General features: G+C 31.8%; 1 protein-coding gene across 2 annotated transcripts in view; it reads right to left on the bottom strand.

Annotated features, from left to right (window-relative positions):
* LOC145258224 (GTP-binding protein Di-Ras2-like) overlaps positions 1-15543 on the bottom strand; it is a 606981-nt gene extending 591438 nt beyond the window's left edge. For both annotated transcript variants that reach the window (XM_080116175.1, XM_080116174.1), the window contains exon 1: positions 12754-15543. The gene's annotated coding sequence lies outside the window, so the exon portion shown is untranslated. The remainder of the gene's footprint in view (positions 1-12753) is intronic.
* Positions 15544-26961: the final 11418 nt, after the last annotated feature.

Below are 26961 nucleotides of genomic sequence, written 5' to 3'. Positions count from 1 at the left end.
ATAACTGAAAGCACTCAATTATATTTACGAAAGAATAAGCGCTCGCGAGAGAGAGAAAGAAAGAAAGAAAGAGAGAGATAGAGATAGAGAGAGAGAGAGAGAGAGAGAGAGAGAGAGAGAGAGAGAGAGGAAGCATAGGTAATGAAAAATATAGCTTTCTCCTAAATACAAACAGGCACCTGCGGTAATGCAATTAATAAATATGAAGTGCGAGTCTGATTTCCCGGCATATCAAGCCAAGTTTCATTTTATTTGGCTCCTCATTAAGGCAAGGTTAGACATGAGTTCATAATTTAATATATCCTGTTTAGAATTAGAAACACAATAGAGTCGATAGAAACGAAAACAAAAAAAGAACTGTAGCTTTACCACATGCTTCGAAATAATAGCCGTGTGCCAGGCTGACCTGACTTTGGTTACTTTGTCACGTTGAATAGTTGCGTCTGACCTTAAGGTTGTTTTATGATAGCTTTCGCGAAAATAAAGCATCTAGATATTACCATGCTAATTCTCAAAATAGGCAATTTTTTTTCATTACTAATGTAAAGAAAGACATACACATATACATTAACGTTTCACATATACATTAACGTTTCACATACACATTAACGTTTCACATATACATTAACGTTTCACATATACATTAACGTTGCACATATACATTAACGTTTCACATATACATTAACGTCTATATAGAGAGATTCTTATGGATCAAAGCGCAAATAGATTATACAGGTTTTGTTTAAAATACGTAAATGAGAAGTTCCGTCAATCATTTGGTTATAAAACTTAAATATAAAGCAGAATTGTTATTTGTCTGTCACATTTTAATTTGAAATACCACCTGTTCACTAAAGATACGGATTAAATGGACGCATTTTTTTCATGTGTACAAAACCTTAAAACGCACTATCCGTAGCTTTCTCTGTCACACTTCCTTGGTATCTGTCATAAGTTTTATTTTGCAATTAATTGTATCCGTACGTATTTCAGGATTTAATGCGGTATGTTATGAGTAGGGCTATGATAACAGCATATTCGTTTCCTTGTTTTGAGTCTCAGGTATATATCCCTGGATATCTTATATGTTTTTATGTAGAGTGATGTGGTTCTCAGTTGTGTCGGATATATACTGGAGAGTAAAAACAATGAAAAGAATATGCTGTTGTCAGACCCTAGTTATGAGTAAAATTTTAGAAAGCGTATTTAAATATGCGTGATTGCGTGTATCACTAAAATAGGCTCAAAGTCGGGCTTACACCAGCGAGTATAAAAAACAACTAAACATAAAGTGAGGTATATACAGGCAAAAGAAATATTTCCCAACACATATTGTCAGAAATATCAAAATGTTTCACTGATAAAATAGTACCACATTTTATATATATATATATATATATATATATATATATATATATATATATATATATATATATATATATATATATATATTAGCTTTATTTTGTCTTGACAGACTATCATTATCCAATCTAAGGGTTCCTGCGAGTACGAGCAATCTCGAACTACATCTCTCCTGAGTCACCGTTGTTAAATAGTAATATCAAGTAGATGTTCAGGACAATTGGAAGCAATGCCGAGGTAAGCTGAGAACACAGATAGTGTTTAGTAGTATATATATATAAATATATATATATATATATATATATATATATATATATATATATAAATACATATATATATACTAGCAAAAGTACCCGTTGTTGACTGAGTTCAAAAACAACCTACAGAATATGGACTCTGATTTATGAAAGTATGATAGGTTATGAAAAGGAAGGGTTGTAAAGAGATAGCTTCGAATTTGGAGGTATCAAAACCCAAGCAAAATATGATGAAAGTAAAAATAAAATAGATAAACCCCATAATTTATTATACCATACCTGTTCACACTGAAACACTTATCACAATATTATGTGGACCTATATTAAAAAAACCTTGTTAAACTTTGTAACATATTTCCATTCTATGGAGGTCAGGCGCGAACGAACACCCCATAATTTTATTATACCATATTTCTTCAATCTGAAACATAATTATCAAAGTATACTTACGCTGATAGATATGAAAAGTCTTTATTAAAGTTTGTGCCTATTTCCATTCTATGGAGGCCAGGCGCGAACGCAGACCCCACAATTTTATTATACCATCCCTATGTATGTTAAAACATACTTATCAAAGTAATATTATGTACATCTATATGAAAAACACTTGTAAACGTTTTTTTTTTAATTTTTAATTTTTTTATTTCCATACTTTGTGGACCAGGCGCGTACGCAGACCCCACAATTGTAATGAATCACCATCATGCCATATCAAACACGCATTCCTGTGTCTCGATACATCTTCTATCAATATATGCGATCAGTTTTCTATAATAGTCAACCTATTCCTGACCAGACAAACACATACACACACATTCAGCTTCATATTATATTATATTATATTATATATATATATATATATATGTTGTTAAGTATAATAGATATATATTATATGTACTACATATACGAATGTATATGCACTGTATATACGAATTTCTTTTAATAGTGTATATACATATACTATTGTATTAAAGGAACTTAGTCTTTCTGTGTGTGATGGTGTGTGTTTATGTGTGTGAAATAGTTGGATCCTTATGAAATTTCACACAAACGTACTTTATGTATCTGGCAGTGTTTTTAAATATACATTTAATCGGAATGTTTTCCATAAGTATTAATAATCGATAATCGAAAACTCCAATGAAAGAAGGAACAGACGGTTCTGACCAAAGTTAAACCCCCCTACAACCTAACATCACAAGTGCATTTCAGAAAAGTTTATTATCACACAAGCATATAAAATCAGTACTAGATTCTTTAATCAAACTTTAGTTCACCATCTTACAGTTGCTAAACTTCTGTCCAACCAGCCACATGGATTTAGGCAAGTCCGTTCTACTATAGATATCCTAACTGTAATCTCTGAACGTATATACCATGTACTCAATGAGGAAGGGGATGGGGAGGGCAGTAGCCCTAGATATATCTAAAGCTTTTGACAGGGTATGACACAATGGTCTACTCAAGAAAATCAGATCCTATGGTATTACAGTGCAAATACTTGACATAATTAAATTCTTCTAAAGTAAGAGAAGAATCCAGATTGTCCTCGATGGTCATACGTCTTAACTATATGATATAAATACGAGTGTACCTCATGGATCGATCCTTAGACATTTCCTGATATTCATAAATGACTTCCCTGATGAAATAGTCTCTGAGATGAGTATATTTTCTGACGACCGCATGCTCTATAACAGGCACGAGGGAAAACAAATGATCACCTAAGGCAATGGCGGACACCCTAGAGGAAGACCTCCAGTCAGTAGTGGAAATGAATGGTAACGTTCAATGCTGCCAAGACTAAGCTCGTTTCCTTTAATTACAAGAAACCTTCTCAAACAATAATAACTATGGCTACAGATACATTACCTGAAAGTAATCCTTTCAAACTCCTTGGTTTAACGTTCACAGGGAACAGGAGTTGAAACAGATACATTAAGAACATTGCCAAGGCGTTTGCAAAGAAGATGGGCTCTCTCTACCGTGCTAGAAAGTTATATACGCTTGAAAATATCCTGTAACTCTACTAGGCCATCATTCGCTAATGTCTGGAGTATTGTTTTCATATTTGGGCAGGTGCATCTGCTGCTAGTCTCTTACTCCTGGGCAGGGTTAAAAAAAGAGCCGACAATCTAATAGGTCCTGAACTGTCATCCAAGCTTCAGGCCATCGACAAAATATTGCATCCCTATGCCTGTTTTACAAATATGTTACTGGTGGATGTTCCGATGAATTACAAGCCCTTGTACCTCCTCGACGTAAATACCGCCGACCCACCCAACAAGCAGCAAAGTCCCACCCCTACACAATAGAGATCCCTACATGTAAAATAAACTTTTATTCCAATAGTTTCTTCGCCAGACCTGCTAGACTTTGAAATTCCCTTCCAGGTTCCTGCTTCCCCAACTGTACTGACATGCAGAAGTTGAAGTTCAACTCCCTACATAGTAGCCCTTCAACTTATGCCCCTAATAGTATCTCCCTACAAAGTGGCACTGTGCCTTGCTTGTAATGAAAATGGAATAAAGTTTTTAACAAAAAGTACAATTAAACCATGATAACTGCTTTTTTTTAAATTTTAAACTTAAATTTAATCTATTTTAATCCCACCAGCAGAAAACATGCGTATGAAATTAACAGTGGATATATATATATATATATATATATATATATATATATATATATATATATATATATATATATATATAGTGTTGGGACGATTAATCGAAAAAATCGGAATTTGGAGGGGTATAGGAATCGGAATTTTTTTTATTATCTTTTATATTTGAGTTTGTTTAAAGCAAAATTTTCCACTACTTGTATTAATAATGAAACAATAAATATTCATTGATTTTAAATTAACATTAAAACTAAAATAAATCACCTCACAAGTCTATTTTTATATTTGAGATAATATTCTGCAGATGTAACATGTGTTTTTACGACAACCCGGATTAAATAACAATTATATTGTTAAATGTTTAGAGACTTATAAAGAATCTGAACCTGAATCGGTAATTGTATCGGAATCGGGGAAAGTATTTGAACTCGTTCTATAACTAATACACACAAACACCCACACACACCCACACACACACACACACACACACACACACATACGCGCGCACACACGCAGACACACACACACACACATATATATATACTTAGATATATTTTGGAAAAAGAATTACAGCATAGTGCTCTATTATAAAGAAATAACTTTAAAAAATAAGAGCGTGATATTTTTATTTTCAGAAAGTTTTAGATGAGATAAATCATCGGTGTCGTCGGTTTCAAATCTGAGAAAAAGAAACAATTTTAAATCCCTATACCCGGCTCTCTTCAACCGATCTTTATTTCTAAACCGAATAATTTATTTAGAACGCGCCTATGTTTTATCAAAGAGCGTACTGTTGATTTTATACACCAGTAATTTTTTGGTTGTGCGGTGATAAAACTATGCGGTGATGAAAATGTACAGTGATGAAACTGTGCGGTGATAAAACTGTACGGTGAGAGATAAGGATCTAACACTCTCACGCAGCCAGACAGACACATAGACACACAGACAGAGACAGAGACAGATCGGCTGAAAAGAGCTTTATATAGGGTCTCGAAACGGTTTCCTATTATCAGGTTTGAAACCGACAGCACCGATGATTTATCTTATCTGCACTTTCAGAAAATATAAAAATCTGCTCTCATTTAGAAATTATTTCTTTATAATAGAGCATTTTGCTGTAATATATATGTATATATATATATATATATATGCGTGTGTGTATATGTATGTATATATGTATATAATTATTTACTATAATAATTCTATATATACATATATATATGTATATGTATATATATAATTATTTATATCTCTCTCTATATATATATATATGTGTGTGTCTGTGTGTGTGTGTGGATATGTATTAAAAAATACGAAAACTTTTTCTTTATTCGTTTTCTATTGGTGAAGTGAAGGAATACAAAGTATTAATATAAAGAAATTTTTAAAAAACTTTCTTTTACACATACATGTTTTCGACTGATCTTCATCAGTGTAGTGAAAGTGATGTGCATGCACGGGGGAGGAGGAGAGAGAAAGAGGAAGGAAAAGAAGGTACAGCCAATCAGAAGGTTCCACGTCAGTCTTATATATATATATATATATATATATATATATATAAATTAGAAAACTTGTAATTATTTAAAAGTGAGTTCAAACACGTAATATATAAAAAAATGACTTACTCCATCGAGGTTCGAAAGTTAGTCTTCTCTCTTCTACAGAGAAAAACCATCAAAATTAAAGTAACGACATTGTTGGCTCCATAAATTTGAAAACTTTGAAACTTGCTAAGAAATAGCATTATTTATTAAAAGACATTTCTTTTCCAGGAAAATTTCCAAACTTGGAAAATTCGACAGAAAAACAATGTACGAAGAAACGAGTTAGAAATAAAAGAGGAAACTTGAATAACGACGTACATGAATCTAAATTCAATTTGCAACTAACATGTACAATGAATTCTAGAATTAAACAAGTCAGAAATGAATAAATAGTGAAGTGAATAATTCCTATTCCCCATAGATCCAAATCCATAAGTTCGTAGTAAGTCAAATCTCTACTTAATATACTTTTTTCTTTTGAAATGTACTTTACGTGTGTTGAAGTGTTCTTATGTATGTTGGAGTGTTCTTAGAAGTTTTTTTGTAATCAAATATATCCGTTCAGTCCTGAAAGATAAAGGATACCGCTTGTAAGGACAGCTGCGTGTATAACTGTGAGTTGCACAATCTCCATCCACACCTCTCCTGAATCGGTACTGTTTGAGTTCAGTGGCAAATAGAAGTGCAGGACGACTGAAACCAATGCCGAGATAAGCGGAGAGCACATACAGCATCTGGAAGTCCCAAATGATCACCCATTTAGTAATGACTTGTTTCAGCATTTCTTAACTTCGGTGATCTAGCGGGAACCGGTGATTCAACGTGATTATGCCGTATTTTTTTTTATCAGAATGCTTCCGATAAATATGGAGAATCGATAATCGAAAAAATCTGTTTACAGCAGAAACAGCCCGATTTTAATGAAAATTAACACCCTTATAAAGCCTAATACATTTTGGAAGTTTTATCACCGTACAAGCAAAAGTGCCTGGGGTATAAAATTAACAGTATGCTCTTTGATAAAACATGGGAACATTTTAAAGAAATGGTTCAGTTTAAAAGCACAACTGAACTATGATACTAGACTTTTGCACTGTAAGCGTAATTGAAGCCAATATATAAAAATAATAAATAACACAAACAATACGTTCTCTACAGTGCAATGTAGACTGCAATGTATTGTGGACTAATTCACTGCAGGGAGAGATGTGTAGCTTCATCCCGATGCACCGCTGATTTCATTGATAAATGGACGATTTCTCCGTAAAGTATTCCAAATATGGAGTATCTGTTGATCCTTATTCAATCCCAGTAACGTGTTGCCTTCATGCTATTTATTAATAGAAGCATTTCACCACAGCAAGGGAATTTGGGAAGTAAAATCTATAATTAAGGCAAACTCGTAATTCTGTACTTTTCTATAGTTATTCCTTGTGAAGAGAAAAGCCTAATTTTTGTAACTCCATGAAATAAGATAATACATCGTTTTTTTATATCCATTGTTTTCACTGTGATGAGCTAATAAATAAGGCAATTTGTACAGTCCACCATGTTATTTTTGTAATATTTATACCCTATATATAATATCGAGTATATCTACATCAAATTATAATATCTCTTCTCTTCTTCTATTCTATCTTCTATTCTTCTATCTATATAAATAAAATGAACTCAGTTTTCCCCTCTGAGTTTGACCTTAATAGGATTAAAACTCGAGAGATTTCATGCAAATGTAATATGCCCAAACTGCAGCGCATTATCTAAGGTGTGCTATAGGACTATTACCTCTACACTTACTCGAAAATCATGCATTCCTATATTTTTTCTGGTGAGAGTTCACTGCCAAAACCGGTAAGAATCAATGGAAGTTATAAAACCTTTTCTCTCTATTTAATTCCCCCTTTTCCGGCTCCCCATTTACACCGCCGCTTATCGTTCACGAGGGAGTAATACGAACGAACACCGTCTACGGGGGTTGTAGCTGCATACAAAAACTGAAATGCTTCCTATTGCGGGAAACGCACCACGCCTAATTATACATTGCTTATTTACACTTTATTTCGAAACATTATTACACTAGGAAAAACAAACGATTGCCTCCTTTTTCTTTTCTTTTTTTTTATTCATTAACATATAATATATCATTTCCTTTTCCTTTCCTTTCCTTTCGTTCGATGTTTTCTTCTTCTGTTTACGTTTTCCCGATTACAGAGTTAAAGATTAATTTTACGGTTAGCGCATTACAAAATGTAAAATGTCACATTTTCACTAAAAGCGATTACGCACATATCAAACTCGATTGGTAACAAATCGTTTTATGAGTGCTTTATAAAATTCACCGACTCCGCTAGAGAAATACTACATTTAAAAATGTAAACAATACATTTCTGTATGCATCTCTAATAACCTCAGTTCCGGTTTACTGTGTTTCGTATGCTTTCGTTTCGTTTTCTGACGTTCCAATTTTTCAGATTTCATTGCGATTGTAAACATCGTTACGATATACATCAAACAAAAATGAATTTCACTACTTACGCTTTTCTTAGCACAAAGAACGTTTTTTTTCCTTTTTGTACTATTTACTTCATTATATTAAGAGCTGACTTTACTAATTTTTTTTTTTTGAATTATACTAATAAAACTATTATTTATATCGAAATGGATTTTTACATTGGATTTATTGACAATCACAAAATTAACTGAATTGGTAAGCTCGACGTGCAACAAATTTCCCATAACTTTTTTCCTCACGTGTACAAACACTTTCTTCCATTGGGGAAATTAATTTTTGTTCTTATTCATAAAATTCCTATTTCAGTCACCTACATTCATTAGTGTTAAAGGCGCTTATGAATTTCTGCATAGAATGATATGCCCGTACATTATAATATTACGGCAAAATCATCGTTCACCTTGCTGACACGGTTACGGGTTATCTATTCCGAAAGCTTTCCTTAACATGGGAAGGTTTGGGGTGTCTATTCCGAGACCCGTTTATTTCGAAATGTTTCGATTTAATTATTGAGAACGGGACAGTTTTTCATGGAATTTTTTCGGTTATTTAAAACAGACAATCACATGACATCTTCATCAGGGTTTTAACTGGGCGAGCGCCATATGAAAACCGAAAAAAACCCAATACATTTATTCTATAATAATTTATCTATATATAATTGGACATACATTTAGTGAAAACTGGGCGTAATAAAATTTGAATTTTATTACAACCATTTCATAAAGAAAGCAACACCGGATTTTTATAAAATAGTATTTTTTCATTTATTTTTTTCGTAAAAATAAATATTTGGATATGTTTTTTTTAATTAAGTCAACTTTGAAAGGTCAACCACAAATAAAATTAAATGATTGTTTCTTTCTTTTCATAACGGGGAAGTGGGTTGTTTTTTTTTAAATTTATTTATTGTTTTAACTGCAATCGTTCTTCACTTAATATTTTTTGTTATTTCTTTCACGCTTCGGCCATAACTTTCTTTTTTCACGTGTACAAACACTTTTTTTCCTTTGCGGAAATTCAGTTTGGTTCTTAATCTTTCCATTCTTATTTCAGTCATCTAAATTACTTAGTGTGACAGGAGTTTAGTTTTCTTTTTTATTTGTTTTTTTTTTTTCGAACAAATAAATCATTGAAAACGTTCTTTTGAATTAAAGCAACTTTAAAATGTCAACAACAAATTAAGTTTAATGATTGTTTTATTTAATTTTTTAACGGGGAAGTGGGTTGTTTATTTATTTTTTTTTTCGTTTTAACGGCAGTCGTTATACAGTTTAAATTTTGGGTTACTTATTCCATGCTTCGGCCATAATCTAACCAGGATTTGCACAGAAGGTGCGTGAAATAAAATGGCGTCTCCAATTTCGGCAATAAAGTGTACAAGCACCGTTATTCTTCGCATTATATTCGTTGGGGGAGGCACAATTAAAAAAAAATAAAACGGAGCGAAATTTAAGTTTCCCTTCCATTTTTACAACAACAAAACAGATACGGGGGGAGTGATTTACTAGGATGTTTTATTAGAAGCTGAGCACTTATTAAAATTATTTTATTGTTAAATTTTTCTCATTTTGGTTACATCTTTTCGTTTGCAATCGCTGGTAGCCCACTTCACAAATTGAACATAATACGAAATTAAAAATAATGATACTCATGCAGAATTTGACCCCGCCTCCTGAATCCATTTCATTCCACCGGATTCAACCGAGCGTTGTTTAAATGTTGAAACATTAAATCAACATTTTATTTATTTTTTTATATAATTAACTAATTAATTAATTAATGATGGAAATATTTTTCTATTGATTTTCTTAACATCTGTTGACAAAACTTAATTTGTACATTCTCTTGAACAAAAAACAAAACTTTTCTTTACTTTCACCTAACTATTTACCCTGTTCATATAAAGCATTCGTCTGTTCCTTTTAGAATATAAATTCTGTTTGCAAAAAAAAAAAAAAAAAAAAAAAAAAAAAAACGTTTACTGCCAATTTTCTTAAAAAAAAAGTGCAAGTTTTCCTGACAAAAAAACCTTTCCCCTAACAATTTATCGTAAAAAGGAATCTTTTTTTGGGGGGAAAATAGCAGAAAATATTAAAAGTAAATATACAATACAAAATGCAATTTTTCTGGAGGAATGTGTTCCATTTTAACAAACGCAACCACAGCAACGTGTGGCCGGGTACAGCTGGTAATATAATATAATATAATATGACATCTATAATATCAAGCTGAATGTGTGTATGTGTGTGTGTGTGTTTGTCTGGTCACGAATAGGCTCCTATATGGTTGACTATTTAAAAAAAAACTGATTACGTATAATGATAGAATATGTATGGAGACACAGGAATGGGTATGTTTGATCAGGCAGAACGGTGGTTCATACAAATTGTGGGGTCTGCATTCGCGCCTGGTCTACAAAGTATGGAAATAAAAAAATTAAAAAATGTTTACAAGTGTTTCTGATATAGATGTACATAATAATACTGTGATAAGTATGTTTTAACTTAAATAGGGATGGTATAATAAAATGTGGGGGTCTGCGTTCGCGCCTGGCCGCCATAGAATGGGAATTGGCATAGATTTTAATAAAGACTTTTCATATCTATCTGAGTAAGTATACTTTGATAATTATGTTTCAGTTTGAAAAAACATGCTATAATAAAATTATGGGGTGTTCGTTCGCGCCTGACCTCCATAGAATGGAAATACGTCACAAAGTTTAACAAGGTTTTTTAATATAGATCCACAGAATATTGTGATAAGTGTTTCAGTGTGGACAGATATGGTATAATAAATTATGGGGTTTATCTATTTTACTTTTAATTTCACCATATTTTGCTTTGGTTTCGATACCCCCTAAATTCGAAGCTATCTCTTTACAACCCTTGCTTTTCATAAACTATCATACTTTCATAAATCAGAGTCCATATTCTGTAGGCTGTTTTTGAACCCAGTCAACGACGTGTACTTTTGCTAGTAATATATAAAAGGGTATATGTCTGTCTGCCTCCATATTTTCAAACTCTATCTCCCCTGAAACTAAGTCGCAAAGCAGCGCTAAGTGCTTCATATGACTGACTTTTTTATGGACCATTCTTTTAAAGGGGCCTTTTCCAGTTCAATATGTATATATATATATATATATATATATATATATATATATATATATATATATATATATATATATATCGGAATCGTATAGGAATCGGAAAAATATTGAGATTGTCCTATCACTAATATATATATATATATATATATATATATATATATATATATATATATATATATATATATATATACCCCCAAATTTGAAGCTATCTCTTTACAATCCTTGCTTTTCATAACCTATCATACTTTCATAAATCAAAGTCCATATTCTCTAGGCTGTTTTTGAACCCAGTCAACGACGGGTACCTTTGCTAGTATATATATATATATATATATATATATATATATATATATATATATATATATATATGTATATTATATATAATATATATAATATATATATATATATATATATATATATATATATATACATACATGTGTGTCAATAGGAAAAAATATTTAAACATAGTAGAATCTTCATAACAAATATTAGTTATATAGTTTACAACGTGCTGTTTTCATGACATCTTTTCTAGTCTTGAAATAAAGATGTACGTTGATTAATATATCATTAGTTTGTTTTTTTCTATTTTGGTGCACACACGCATACATATATATATATATATATATATATATATATGTATGTATTCTAGGCAACAAGATGATACACGTTGGCAATTTTTTCAAATTATTTTTAAACAGTAGGGAGGGTTGATATAGTTTCATACCACAAAAAGAAAGAACACTGAAATTTTAAATTAGTGATACATTTAGTGCTTATGTATATATATAAATATATATATATATATATATGTATATATATATATATATATAAAAGCACTAAAATGTATCATATATATATATATATATATATATATATATATATATATATATATAAGCACTAAATGTATCACTAATTTAAAATTTCAGTGTTCTTTCTTTTTTAGGGTATGAAACTATATCAACTCTCCTTACTGCTTTAAAATACTTTGAAAAATTTGCCAACGTATATCATCTTGTTGCCTGGAATACATATTTTATAATTGATAATGCAGGAGTGTTTTACCAAGGAAATGCATATTACTGACCCTCACGCACGTGCAGATCCATGAAGTTAGTCTCAGTTATAAAAAAAAAAAAAACAAACAAAAGAAACCACTTTTATTCAACATTTTTAATTCAATATAAAGTCGATACTTGGCTAGTTGACCCTGAATTTATTAGCGGTGTGTTTGTGTGTTTGTTGAGCTAGTTACGTGGCTGATTCTCTACTTACGCTATGACCTGCATAAGGCACCTGATTCTATATACATAAAACACAAAACGAAAATGGAGACTTACCTTTAAGAGGGGTCAGCTGTCCACGTTTCGGGATTTTTTTTACGTTCCAGGAATTCCTAATTTTTTTTTAGGAATGTATTTTTTTATTTGATGCATCCAAGTACAAAGTAAACATTTATTTCCGTTGTGTTTTGGGTTTTATAACAATTTTTCTGTGTATGCGCATATATTATTTTATGTATATATTATTTTTTGTATATATTATTTATGTATACATTATTTTATATATATATTATTTTATATATATATTATTTTATATATATATTATTTTATATATATATCATTTCATGGGCGTCGTTTTTTATTTGTTTGTTTCTATACATGTATTTGGTTTATGTAAAAATTAAGCATTTATAGTTTCACAGCCTAAACCTTTTAGCTTGGCCTTCGGGACAAGATCAAAGTGTAGTATCTGTTCTTCAGCTGCTGCACTTCAATTTCTTGTTCTCTGTCAGTGGAGCAGAAATCTTTCACGACTGAGACAATTTTTATTTTTGTTTCTTTTCTCCCCATTAAAAAACGACCACGGTGTCTAACTCTGTCTTGTGGGGAGGCATTGTAAATAGGAACAATGTGTTTTCATATTAGTAATGAGAGACTCGACGGAAATAACTCTTTATTAAAGAACAACTGATTTGGTGTAATTATCACACGCACAATTAAAAAAAAATCAATTAAACAAAGTAAGTTCTAACAGTAACAGTTCAAGCAAAGTTCTTAACGTACTCGACTCAAAACTTATTATAATCCAATGCCTGTCTGCTGGTGTTTGAACTATGAATCGTTTTATCTAGCTTTATATCTATCTATTTAAACACACGCACACATATATATGTGCCCAACTTAATTTAAATTATTTATACTTATTTTTTTTATATAAAGAAAGTTGATTTCTTTAAAAACACAGGCAAAATAGTGCGTTTGTATCTTCTTTGCACGATTTTTAACTATTCAATTATATATACACACAGACTTTATATATATATATATATATATATATATATATATATATATATATGGATGCAATATTACTGAAACATTATTTTCTGATTTATAAACATTTTCTGCAATGTAGTTGCTGTTAAATTAAGAAAAGCTTCTTTAGTGCCTCAAAGCGATTAATAATTCTTTTAGCGTTTTGGTTAAAAACGTGCGTTAGTGTTTTTATATGCGTAGTTGGTGTTTTATTTTCTTTTATGTTTGATATTGCTTGCATATACATGCAATTATTTATTCATGCATCTGATCACATGGAACCGCGTTCAAAACCATTCGTTGTAAAATGATTCCCACACGCGACAATGAATTGTTGAGTTTCCGCGTGGCTTTTTTCTCGATCTCTCTCTTTCTCGCTTTTTCCCTTGTAGTTCCTCTCTCTCCCTCCTGTCTCCTTCTCTTTCGCTCTCTCTCTCTCTCTCTCTCTGTCTCTCTCTCACTCTGCAAGGGCGATAAAAATAAACGGTCTATAACAACAACACGCGTGATCTCTTTCCTTTGAACACGTAAAGAACGCCGACAGTTCTATGTTTGTCTGAAAACGGACGGGCGAAATTGCGTGTGAAAAAAATTTAAAAGTGCATACGTCTAAATCTATAATCTATCTATCTGTATTTACATGCATATGTGTGTGTTCAGATCGATAGGTATTAGAGGCGCGTGCATTTACACACGCCGAGAATCCTTCTAAAAGATATACTATAAGTATCTTCCGGAAATAAAATCATGAAACGCATGTACTGTTTTCTGCTTGTTTAAGTTGTTAAAAAAAAGATCACAGACCACATGGCCTTCATTAGACACCAATATCAGGTTTAAAGTTATGAATATGAGATTTGTAAAAAGCGTAACGTAAGTCGTGGAAACCGTAATCTTAATTCCTTTCTAGTTTTAGTTGTTTAAAAAATACAATACCATATACATGATCCTAATTAGGCACCTGTACCACTTGAGAATAATTGTTAGTATTTCTGATCTATATATATATATATATATATATGTGTGTGTGTGTGTGTGTGTGTGTGTGTGTGTGTGCGTGTGTGTATTTATGTATATATGTATGTGTGTGCGCGTGTGTGTATTTATGTATATATGTATGTGTGTGCGTATGTGTATTTATGTATATATGTATGTGTGTGTGCGTGTGTGTATTTATGTATATATGTACGTATATATGAATATATTTCTACTTATCTATGTATCTATATATATATATATATATATATATATATATATATGTACATATGACTATATATAACTATACGTGTGTGTGAGTGTGTGTGTGTGTATGTGTGTGTGAAGACAGAAAATGTTATATATATATATTGTCTTTAGCGTGTAAAAGTGTGTCTTAGCTGGCTCTTGCGCTGATTATCTTTTCTGTTTCGGATCTTGATCGGGGATAGGAAAGGGTGTGTGTTATATCCCGTGTGAGTTGCCATTGCCGTCACAGCCGAGACTGAGTCGCGAAACCGTACTGATCTCTCCCATTCTAGATATCTCTCCGTCGTTTATTATTATTATTTTTTTTTTTACTACTGGTTCTGTTCAACGCGTTGTGCCACTACGAAAATGAAGGCGGTACGTACACAGCCAGCGACAAGAGTGTGAAAAAGTTTGCTTGCTTGCTTTGATGGTAGTAGTCACGCCCGCCCTATCGCGGCGGCTGCAGTTGCAGCGCTCGTGATGATAATAAATTCCCCCCGATCGAGGCAACGGTGCTCGCTTTGCGGGTGCAAGAACGGCGCGCGCTCGGCGCAGCAGTAAAAAACGGTAGCCGTAGTTATAGTAGCTGCGATCTTGTGTCGACGTAGCAGCTGTCGACTAATAAAAGCGAATGCTTAAAACCCTAATCAAGAAACATTAATCTTGACCCATACACATTCCTTGTCTCTCTCACTCCGTATATACATACATACATATATATATATATATATATATATATATATATATATATATATAGTAAGCTGTGAAGAAATATGTCAATTAACTACACAGCATATAATACTCGTAGAAAAGTCTGAGGATTCTTTACTGTGATGAAATACAGCAGATACAGTGTAGCTTAATTGCCATATATGCGTTCCTAACTTATAACCTAGCTCTATCCAAGTATTAAGCATTATTGGAGAGAATAGTAAAAATCGATACATAAAATATGATGTATCTTCATAAGATTTCATATATATAAATTTGTATATATATATATATATATATATATATATATATATATATATATATATATATATATATATATAACCAAAACCTCTGGCCTTGATGTAGGAGAGACTAAAACTTGTTACTTACGTTTCAAATGATCTGAAAAAACATCCATAGAAGACTTGATTCCAAATATTGTTCATGTGTTAAAGCTCCCCTCTTTATAAAATGGGGTACGACTATGAATATCTCCAGTATCAAATAACCCTTACACGTTGTGAAATTTTCTTTATGTATGAAAACCAAGTTTTAGTCTCCCCTCCATCAAGGCCTGATGTTTCGGCGAAATATTAGATATTTTGTAATTCAAATGCAAAACTAGGAAAACAAATGACTACGATTGAAACATTTAATGGCTGTAAAAAGTACCACAATATCGGTGTATGTGTATGCATAATTACTTTATGTGTACACGTAAAATGTTACAATGAGAAAAAAAAGCTTTACATGCACAGAAAGAACATTCACCTGCAATGACTTAGTTTACAATGCATTGTAATCTACATTCCACAATACAGAAGCTATTGTGGAGTTTATGAAATTTTTTTGTATATAATATCTTGAATAAATTTTTAAATGAAAATGCCACGTATCAAGGTGCGATTGTGCTCTTAACAGAAATTTTTATCCTGCACGAGCCTCTCTCATATCTGTGAATCTACTGTTGATTTTTTATATGTCGGGGTTTTAGGCTTATGTGATAATAAAACTTTTCAAAGACACTTGCGATGTTACGCTGTGTCAGGTGTTAACTTTGGTTAAAATCTCGTGTTCTTTCTTTCATCGGATTATTTCGATTATCGCGTGAAATTTAACAAAAATCGGCGCACCCGTTTAGGAGTCTATAGGGAACGAACTTACAGACACGCAAGCACACAGGCAAAGTTCCTTATAGTTGAGCACTTTACAGTTGAAATAAAATAGGTCCCTTAAGCTCGCATTCAGAGATAATGGTGTTAGAATCATTTGATCACTCTGGCAGACTTTAAGACATTTCAAATAAATGTTTAAATTTCAACGATATTTCTCGCGGTTAAGGATGGCCGAAACGGTTTATTCCTTGCTAGTGGAGTCAAAAATGATTCTGTTGCTAAGTTCGAATCTCATCACTGGTAATAATAGTGTCACCCTGCAGTGATGATTCCCGGAAGGATGAAACACTAGTGTCTGTAGGTATTAAACAGACAAAAAAAAAAAAAAAAATTATAATACCGTAATTTGGGGTAATTGCGCCAAGTCCAGGGTAATTGCGCCAACTAGTTAACAATGCTCTTTTGGCAACAACGTATAAAAAGAGCACTTTTTTAGTTGGCGCAATTACCTCAAAGTACGCTATATATATATATATATATCTATATATATATATATATATATATATATATCTGTATATATTATATAAACAATGCTAGCCTAAACATGCGAGGCAAGCACTCTGTCAACTGAGCAAAACTTAAGCCTTGGACCTCCGGTTCGTTAACTGGTATGGCTCTTGTCGGCTGCGACGTTGTTTGGCTGCAGAATTTGTGCATATATATATATATATATATATATATATATAAAATTAGAATGAGTAGACTATGATATTTTACTATATCGCAAACCATCACGGAGGGGCTCATCTACCTGCAAATGAAAATTGGTAAGCTTAACTTGAATATATATGTATATAGCCTAAACGTATATATATACGTGATGGTTTGCGATATAGTAAAATATCATAGTCTACTCATTCTAATTTTATTTATACAACTTAATCTAGGGTATGTTTTTCACAAGATCTAATTTTAGTTATGAAAAATGATGTTACTCAAATGTTCCCCCATTTTCATTTTCACACTCTTGTGCTCTCTGCAGGGAATGGTCCAGCACATCCCTTAATGTTTCAGGGTGCATGGCCCTAATTTCCTCCTCTATATTGTTTGTAAGGGCATTTATTGTGGCTTGTTTTATTGCATTGGGAGTAAGGGGATTTTCTTGTGTTGAAGTTTCGTCGAAATTCCCTTTGAATTCCTGATATTGATTCATTCAACTGAAAATACGACTCTACGATAAATATCCGTTCCTCGGTAGTGTAACGACTCATGATGACCCTGGAATGGTTACTCTGGATGATCTGAAAAAATAAAAGAAAAATATGAAAAAATAAGAAGTTTATGAATTGTTTTTAACCATCAGCTTCTTTTGGGACACCCTGTATATATATATATATATATATATATATATATATATATATATATATATATATATATATATATATATATGTAATAAACTTGTAAACGATATTAGATTTAATAAAGCAAACCTATAAAGATATTAAAAGCTCTACCAATTTAAGGAGAGCAAGTCAAAAATATAATTAAAAAGATGAGGAATAAAAATTCCTATAACTTAATAATATTATGAAATCAATAAAGATGAAAATGAGAAGAGGGTATGAAAGAACCGTTTAGGTCATGGCATTTCGAAGTTAAATGCTTCTCATCATAGAAAAATCGCATTACGCAAATAATTTTTTTCAGATAAAACCGACTTAAAAACATTTAGATTAGAAACATAAATAGCTGTTAAATATTATTATCGTATATAACGGTGATTTTATCACGTTTCATTGTCATGAATTTCAAAATTCAAGTGCTTATAAATCAATATATATATGTGTACACACACACACAGACACACACACAGATATATATATATATACACACACACATACACATATATATATATATATATATATATATATATATATATATAGGGTGTCCCAAAAGTCACTGAAATGTTGAAAATCTTTGTCATTAAATGATTAATGATTATCTTTTCTTTATTTCAGATATTTTACAGATAATATTTTGCAAATTGATTATCGATAAGTATAACAGTGAACAACGTACGCAAGTTGTGAAATTGTTTTACCAAAATCAGTCAATTGCTTTGGTGATAACATTACCTCTCACTATTGCAATGTGAAATAGCCACCATGTTCTCCAGACTTTACTTACCCCGCTTTTTTTCTTGTAGATATATCTAAAAGAAAGAGTCTATGTGCACAAACCCCAAACCCTGCAAGGATAGCAGGACATAAAAGAAGTAAAATCGCAATCCAGAGAAAACTGTCATGAATAATGTTTTGGAAAGAGCATATATATGCGAAGCTTAAAATGGGCAACATTTAAAAGACATTATTTTTTTTATAAATAAGGATTGTTTGAATATTGTTTTTGTTTTTTTATCACATTTCGTATTGTCTTAGTCAGATTATATTAAAAGTACAGAAAAAATATCATCAAGAATAAAAAATCTATTGAAGTTCAAAAGCCTTCAGTTATTTTATGGACATCCTGTATATAATCTGAGTTTATTGTTTTCCAGAGGTTAGGAAACCAATAAAGTTTAACGAGGGTTATACAAGAGTGCTCAATAGCGAAACATAGCAGGGTATACATTTTATTTATTTTAATACATAAAGTTAATGTATATATTATTATTATTATTATTATTATTATTATTATTATTATTTATTATTCACGTGTGTGCTAATAACTTTCTGTTTACTTATTTACCCAACCCTATACACACACATACACACACACACATACACACACAGACATATATATAATATATATATATATATATATATATATATATATTCGCATAATCAGAAAAAATGCAAGCATTTTATTTTTATATTGAAGTATTTCTACTTACTTAAAGATGAAACTATCCTTCAGAAAATGAACATTTTTTCCCTCGCAAGTAAAATAATGTGTCCGTCATTCTAGCTGTTGACTCAAAGTTCTGCCAGATGTTGTTGACACGCGGTTCTGTTGAGTAGGAACCCATGCTAATTTCAATTTTTATGTATGCGTAGAACACGAGCCTTGGTGCTCAGTGAAGACTTCCAACCGAACAGAACGGCATGCGTCAACAACATCTAGCACAGTCTTGATTCAATAACATAAAGATAACAACATAAAGATGCTTAAAAGAGCTTACAAATCAAAATGGCGCAGTTGAATATAATTAATATTAATTTTAGTTTGCAGTATTCAAGACCCAGGTGCACAGTTCATTTAAGGGTTCCAGAAGAAAATGGTCGTTAAAATTTCATCCGGTATGTTCTAACAAAAAAATCCTAAACATACGATTTAATTTGCTTCTGAAATCGTTCAATTGTAAGTCACACGTTTCTTGGTTTATTTTTTAACCATTTTCTTCTTCTTCTTCTTCTTCTTCTTCTTCTTATTATTATTATTATTATTTTTCACGTGTGTACTAATAAATTTCTATATATAAAGCAGGTTGTGTACGTGTTTGTGTATGAATGTGTGTATGAATACGTGTCTGTGTTTCTGTGTGAGATCGTAGATCACACACTATGAACTCCGAAACGCAGGGCCGTTATTTTTTAATATCACACAAATGTACTTCATGAGATTGAGAGTTTAAGATTGTTTTTAGATAAGTTTTGTCTAGGAATGTCTCGCAGAATTATCGAAAATTAATAATGACTAAGGTTACCACCCTTATACAGCCTAACATCACCAATGCATTTGAAAAGTTTTATCGCCTCACAAGCAAAATTGCCCAACGTATAAAATCAAGAGGCTCTTTTATAAGACAGTCGCGTGTTAGAAGTAAATGTTTCTGATTAGAGCGCAATTGAACCATGACGCTTGATCATTGTATTTGTAACTTTAATAAAAGCTATTATTAAAAAATATTTTTTAATATCAACAGTAAGCTCTATAGAGTGAAATGTCGACTACAATGTCACTGCATGTGATGTCTTCTTGGTGCACCAAAGTGATTCCCCTACTAGAACAGGCAATCGATTTGTTTGATTGAAAAGTCGTCGATTTCACTTGTTTGAATGAAAATTAAAGTATTGATAGTGTGGACATTCGTTGACATTCTTTCAATTTTAGGCAACGTCTGATTTTTCTATATTTCCTATATAATATGTTGATTTCAGAAATTCCCCTCATGATGAAAGTACCGTAGGTTTGCAACAACAGAACTTTCGAAGTCCTTTTAGTCGTTAAATTAAAATCGTACATTTAATCATAGGAGCAACATTATCACAATCGCAACCATCTTTATAAGAAGTACTTGCTATTTTTCCTTCTAAATAACAAGTCCTCCTATCGCCCCCCCCCACTCATCACCGGGAGCTCCACTTTCGACAGATACGGGATTTCACCCTTATTAACTGGATTATATACTCATAGACATCCCATGATGTTTCCATTTCCCAATTCAAAAATGATAAATTCTCTCTTTTCACATTCCGCTAAATCTCATTGGCTGAGAACTGACAATTCGTCTATTCCAGAATCTAAATTTCATTACAAAACGAACGCTCCAGAAATGTTCAAATACGACGTCACTTTATACAAGAGGAAATAGTTTTAAATAAAATACACCAAATGCAAACGTAATAACCAACTGCTACACATGGATACATGATTATAAGGCAAGAATTCTTTCACTTTTTACATTAAATATACCGTAAACGTTAATTGTCCTCATACAGTTACGGTAGCGTGCCAAATCTTTTCTGTTTACATGGATAATACATGTTGTTATTAAATACCGTTAAATATTGGCACTTGCTAATAAGTTACATTTTATCTTTTTTAAGCTAGGTAATATTTATCCTTTTCAAGAACGTTTGACTAATATTCCTTCTCTGAATAATTTTTCTTATACTGTTACACTACCGTGCTAAATATTTTGTGTTTACATAGCTCGAACATGGTGTAATAAAATACTGTTTTCTGGCACATCAACACATGCTGATAGCCCATTATTTCATCTTTTTCAAAGCTAGATAAATCTTTCTTTGTTATAAAGTACGATTACCCCCTTGCTTCATATAATTTTCTCTTGACTACATTCAGTTTAACGACACAATTAATAAAAAGTAATTTTGATCAGAATCTATTCCATCTAATACTTATCATTGACAAGATTTTGACCTTGAAGTAATGTTTTATATATCCTTACATTAAGTAGCTTTATGCCTTGCCTGGAGCGGTTTTATAAAAAAATATAAAATACATTGTCAAAGGTCATAAACACAACTTATTATCAATGTAGGAATAGGCATCAAGAATGGAATCTATTTGGAATATACAAGGGAATCAATTTGTAAAATCTGCAATTGTTAACTGAAACTGCTCTAACACCTTGATTTATCTTAGGTTATTTTAGTTTCATATTTATACACAAATTTTAAAACTGATTTCTAGGAAAAATATGACAGACCACACCCAAATGTTGCATCACATCATAGTATTCCACATAAGAACTTTTAAATCAAACGAAAGTCTAATCCTCGACATAAAACTTTTGCAATATATTTGTCTTCTTTCAAATCTATAGACCAATCATTGAGAAGACTCTGTGCTTAATTAAATTGCCATTTCGCACTTTGCGAATGTGCAGGTAAATACAGCAAATCTAGTTTCTTCCTATTCAACGATGACTCCAGAAGTTCCTCACCTGAGATCCTTCTTTAAAGACAGGCTCACAAGCTCCACTTTGAGATAGGTTGATCAATGAACGCAATATGGAGCTTTGAGATTTATTGCTGAAATTTTTGCTACCTTATTTTGAGTTGCTTTTGCACGCCTGAAGAAATAAAGCAATTAAATTAAAAATTATCCTACTTGTTTGTATATTCTTAATTATGAAATTACAACAACATTTAAAAATGAACATATAAATCAATGTTAAAAAATTCATTATTTTATGTAAATAGTTTAAATTCTTTTTATAGTGTCTTTCCTAACTTCCAGTTCACCTAATTTTATCATTGCATGCACAATTTCTTTGGCAATAACAGCAAAAGCATTGTATTGAATATTTTTAAATGCAATTGTTTGGATTTTTGTGGTTGCTGCTTAATTCTTTAAATCATAATGAAAATGCATAGTTGCTTGTTATGAAATTTGTAATCTCTTTTAATTTCAAACCAGTTAACTATATACACTTCAACAACAAATTTAACGGATGTGTGCATTTTATCAAACAGTGTTTGAGGATAAATCAGTTGAATCCATAAACACATTTATCAGATAGCTAGAGTTAGCCATCTGGCTTGATGGAAAGGACCAATATTCAATGCAACATATTTTGGATTAACAAACGTAAAATCCCTACTACAAATTTCAAAAGTAGTCTTTGGGCGTCACTCTGATCATCAATACCTTTCAGTGCAGAATAATTGATATCATAAGGACTACTTATTGATGGAAATTCAACCTGGGGAAAATGATTGTAATTATTGCCACACAATTTTCCAATTAGCACCAATAAATGATGTTGAGTTTTATGCATTGACATCGAGCTATTTAAATAAAACCCTAAAAGGAAGCTCATTCTGATGCAGGGAGCAACCAATAGTTTGTAACTTACTTTTTAATATTTTTTCTAGAGATATGACGAGCCAAGATTCACAGCCAGTTGCATTAATGTTGTCTAACAGTTACGCTCTTATATTCTTCCAAAACACTTGCAACTCCTGCTAAAACAACACCAGTTACATTCGTATTAGGGATGACTCTATGTCTGAGATAGCCTCCCTTTTTTTTTCAGAAACTATTTCCGTTGTCAATGTCAACTGGCGTCCTGGCCCCTTAACTTTTCTTCGTTTTGTTTCCATATTCGCCTTTGCCACCTCCTGATAAAACAAAGTGTCTTTGTTATGCCTGCTATACGTTATGTGAAAAGAGAAGACCCCAGTAATTAAATAGATAAGTTTGAGAATGATATTTCGAAAAGGTTAGTATATAACCCAGTTAGAAAAGTTGAAAAAAAAACGTATTAAAATCATAAGAATGTAGAACGATTGTCCTTCTTCTTGAAAATAACTAAATATTATTTATGTCAGAGTTAGATATGAACAATGCATTTTAGAAATAATGATGAAATAAATAGGTTATAAATGAAACAATTCATTTGGGAATTTCTTTGTTTGCCAAGAGCCTGTTTGGACATACATAGGTGAAATCCACGTGAATGAATTTCACGTGTCGAATCACGCCTCTGACATCATAAAGAAAGGATTTTTCAATATTTTGAAATGGGTTCGAGACAGTCACAGAGTCGAGAAGCGACTTAGTGAGAGTAAAGGCAGAGACGACGAGGGCCGAGTCGAGTTAGCTAAAACCCTCTTTAAGCGAAGAGGGGAGATAGCACAATGTAATCGTAAACGATTGAAACTTGAATCCCTGACTTTCATCATCACCAGCTGGTATGAATAAAAGAATCATCATTTATATTTGTAACCTGTTTGCCTTCGTGTCTTCATTCCAACAAAAAAGGTAAATGTGTGTTTGTTTATCATCTTGTAAACGAAATTTGTTCAACTCCTTCAAGGTGTTAACCAGCATCATCGTAAAGAAGTATTTACCCTCTGATGTAAAAGAACTGTATAAATATTTCCCAGCTCCGTATTATAATATAATAAAAGTATTATCATCACAGTCGCCATGATGTACCAAGAATATGAATGTCTCAGCCTCTTTTATAAATGTATGCCCCTTGTTTAAATATATTTCCGTCATATGTCAACAGAAATATATACACTACGATATATGTCTTATATATGGCGATATCGTGGCTTAGTGGGGGATGCCCTTTTCTCTACCCTGCAACCTCTCTCCCGCAGAAGAGACGTTGCGAGCCTATCCTTATTTTATCGTTATTTCCATGGCAGGTGCTCGTCTGAACTCCAATCTCTGGTCCCCCCTCGCCAATCTTTCACGAAAAACACTCGTCTAGCTGAATCCACTGTGAAAAATTTCCCCCACTCTTTATCTGTGCCTAAATCAAAACGTGGATTCCATGAACAAAGCTTCTTTCTTAGAACTGCACGCCTGTGGAACTCTGTTCCGTCTGCCTGCTTTCCACCGGATTACAACTTGGATGTCTTCAAGTCCAACGTTAACAAATTCCTAATGAACCGCCCCCTTAAGTAAACACTTCATCAAATCTCCACACTAACGTAATGTACTTGCAATAATCCTTATCCCTGAGTGGCTTCCGGGCCTTGGTAAGTGGTGATCACTGTGTAAAAAAAATATACACAGCATACACTGCGATGTATTTACACCCGATATAAACACCGTGAAATATATACATACACACAATATGTACCCCCACTATTCAACATATCCACACCAATACAAATCAGATTTTCAATTTTTTCATTGTGCTGTTGAAGTGCATGCTCTTTAGTATTTTTCGTTTTGTCTGTCTATTTTGGATTTATCCAGGATTGTGTTGTTAATCTTAATACTTGCCTTAAGAAGGCTCATAGCATGTAAATCTAAAAGGAAAGCTTTTGCCATGCTTGCTCCTAACTTTAAAGAAACATCGGATTAGTTCAATAGTATACTGTTTATTTTTAATTGACCGTAATTACTCTTATAAGGTCTGTCTGTTTCAAAAATTTCATCTAGTCAATCATTATTATCTGATTCAGAAGAGGAAACATTCTGGTCATTATATGTTGAGGTAACAGAGAATGAATCAACTTGGTTCCCTTTCTTTCCTAACACTGCATTTCCTTTTATATATATATTTAAAAATATATTTATCTTTATCTATAGGACCAAGTTGAAAAGTGTCATTAATTTTTATTTTGTTTCTCTGGTCTTTTAAATATTCTCTGTCTCTTAGTGGAACCTGAAAAATCAAATGTGACATATATTGGATGATAACTATGATTCACATAACTTTCATGAAATTTCTCATAAAAATAAAAAATCTAAGATTTTTTATTTGTTTACTAACAATACAAATATAAAAATTCATTTACTTTAAAATGGGTATGATATTGTCATATGAATCCATTAAGAAAAAGAATAAAATAGAATAATAAACTTACCCTCTGTTAAAGCGGCTAATTACAGATTTGGGACTTGGTCTGACAATTTTTCTTTTTGCATTTCACATTTTTGTCCTCACAAGATAAAACTGGCAGTTGACAACGGCAAGAAGAAATGTCAAACAATGTGTCGAGTTTCTTTATCATAATTTTCTTTGCAAAGAGAGATTTTTTTTATCTGTTTTACTTTCTTAAAGTAGATATTTTGCAATTTATTCACAATATACAATTTAGTTAACAGCGGCAAACGTGGATTAACTGCTTTCCAAATATCAATTATATCGCTGGCTATTAATTTTGAAAGCGAAAATTTATTAAGATTGGGATGTGTATTTTTCATGAAATAGCTGTGCTGTATGACTTGCCGATATGAGGGGGGGGGTTCTGTTTATCTAAATAGAAGGTTGACCCGCAAATTTATTAGTATCCCTACTAATAAAAAGTAGTAATAGAAATTTGGGTCGTTCCCTAATCATTTAAAAAAAAATATCTGAAAAACCTGAATATTATAATATCGGAAATTGTACAAATTACATAAATAAGTAAAAATTAAGGAAAAAAAAATCAAATATAAGAAAATATAAAATAATAAAATCCACTTAACGATTTACAATTCAAATTGCTAACAGTAAGAAGCTCGCAAAATAAAAAAAAACTTACAAATAAGACATATTTTTTGATTAATAAAATATGCTTAAAATAAACAAATAATAATAAAAATAATAATAAAAATGTTTTACAAGAATTATAAAAATATTTTTGTTTTATGATAATTGTATGTATAAAAATGAAATGCAAACCAGTAAACACGTGTGTGAATGAGCTAATAATAAATAAAAAAAGGTTAACACTGTATAATATTTACATTTAATTTTCAATGAACTCCACACAAATACGGTCTTCTGTTTAACCAGTTAAAATTTCAATCTTCCTCTACCTGTACGAGAGTCAAATATAACCTCAAATGGAGTACTGCTACCACATTTCGATGCAGGTTTTAAGAGTACCATCTTCTGCTTTAATAGTGTATAAAACCGTCTTTGGAATTTAGTGGGAGAAGACAGTTTTGTCTCCTTACTACTTTTTTATGCGAGAAG

The sequence above is a fragment of the Euprymna scolopes genome, chromosome 33, assembly GCF_053919585.1.
Source record: "Euprymna scolopes isolate OS-2025 chromosome 33, ASM5391958v1, whole genome shotgun sequence".
In the NCBI taxonomy this organism is placed as follows: domain Eukaryota; kingdom Metazoa; phylum Mollusca; class Cephalopoda; order Sepiida; family Sepiolidae; genus Euprymna; species Euprymna scolopes.
The sequence above is the reverse complement of the archived record's forward strand: the minus strand, read 5'-3'. Positions and strand labels throughout refer to the sequence as shown.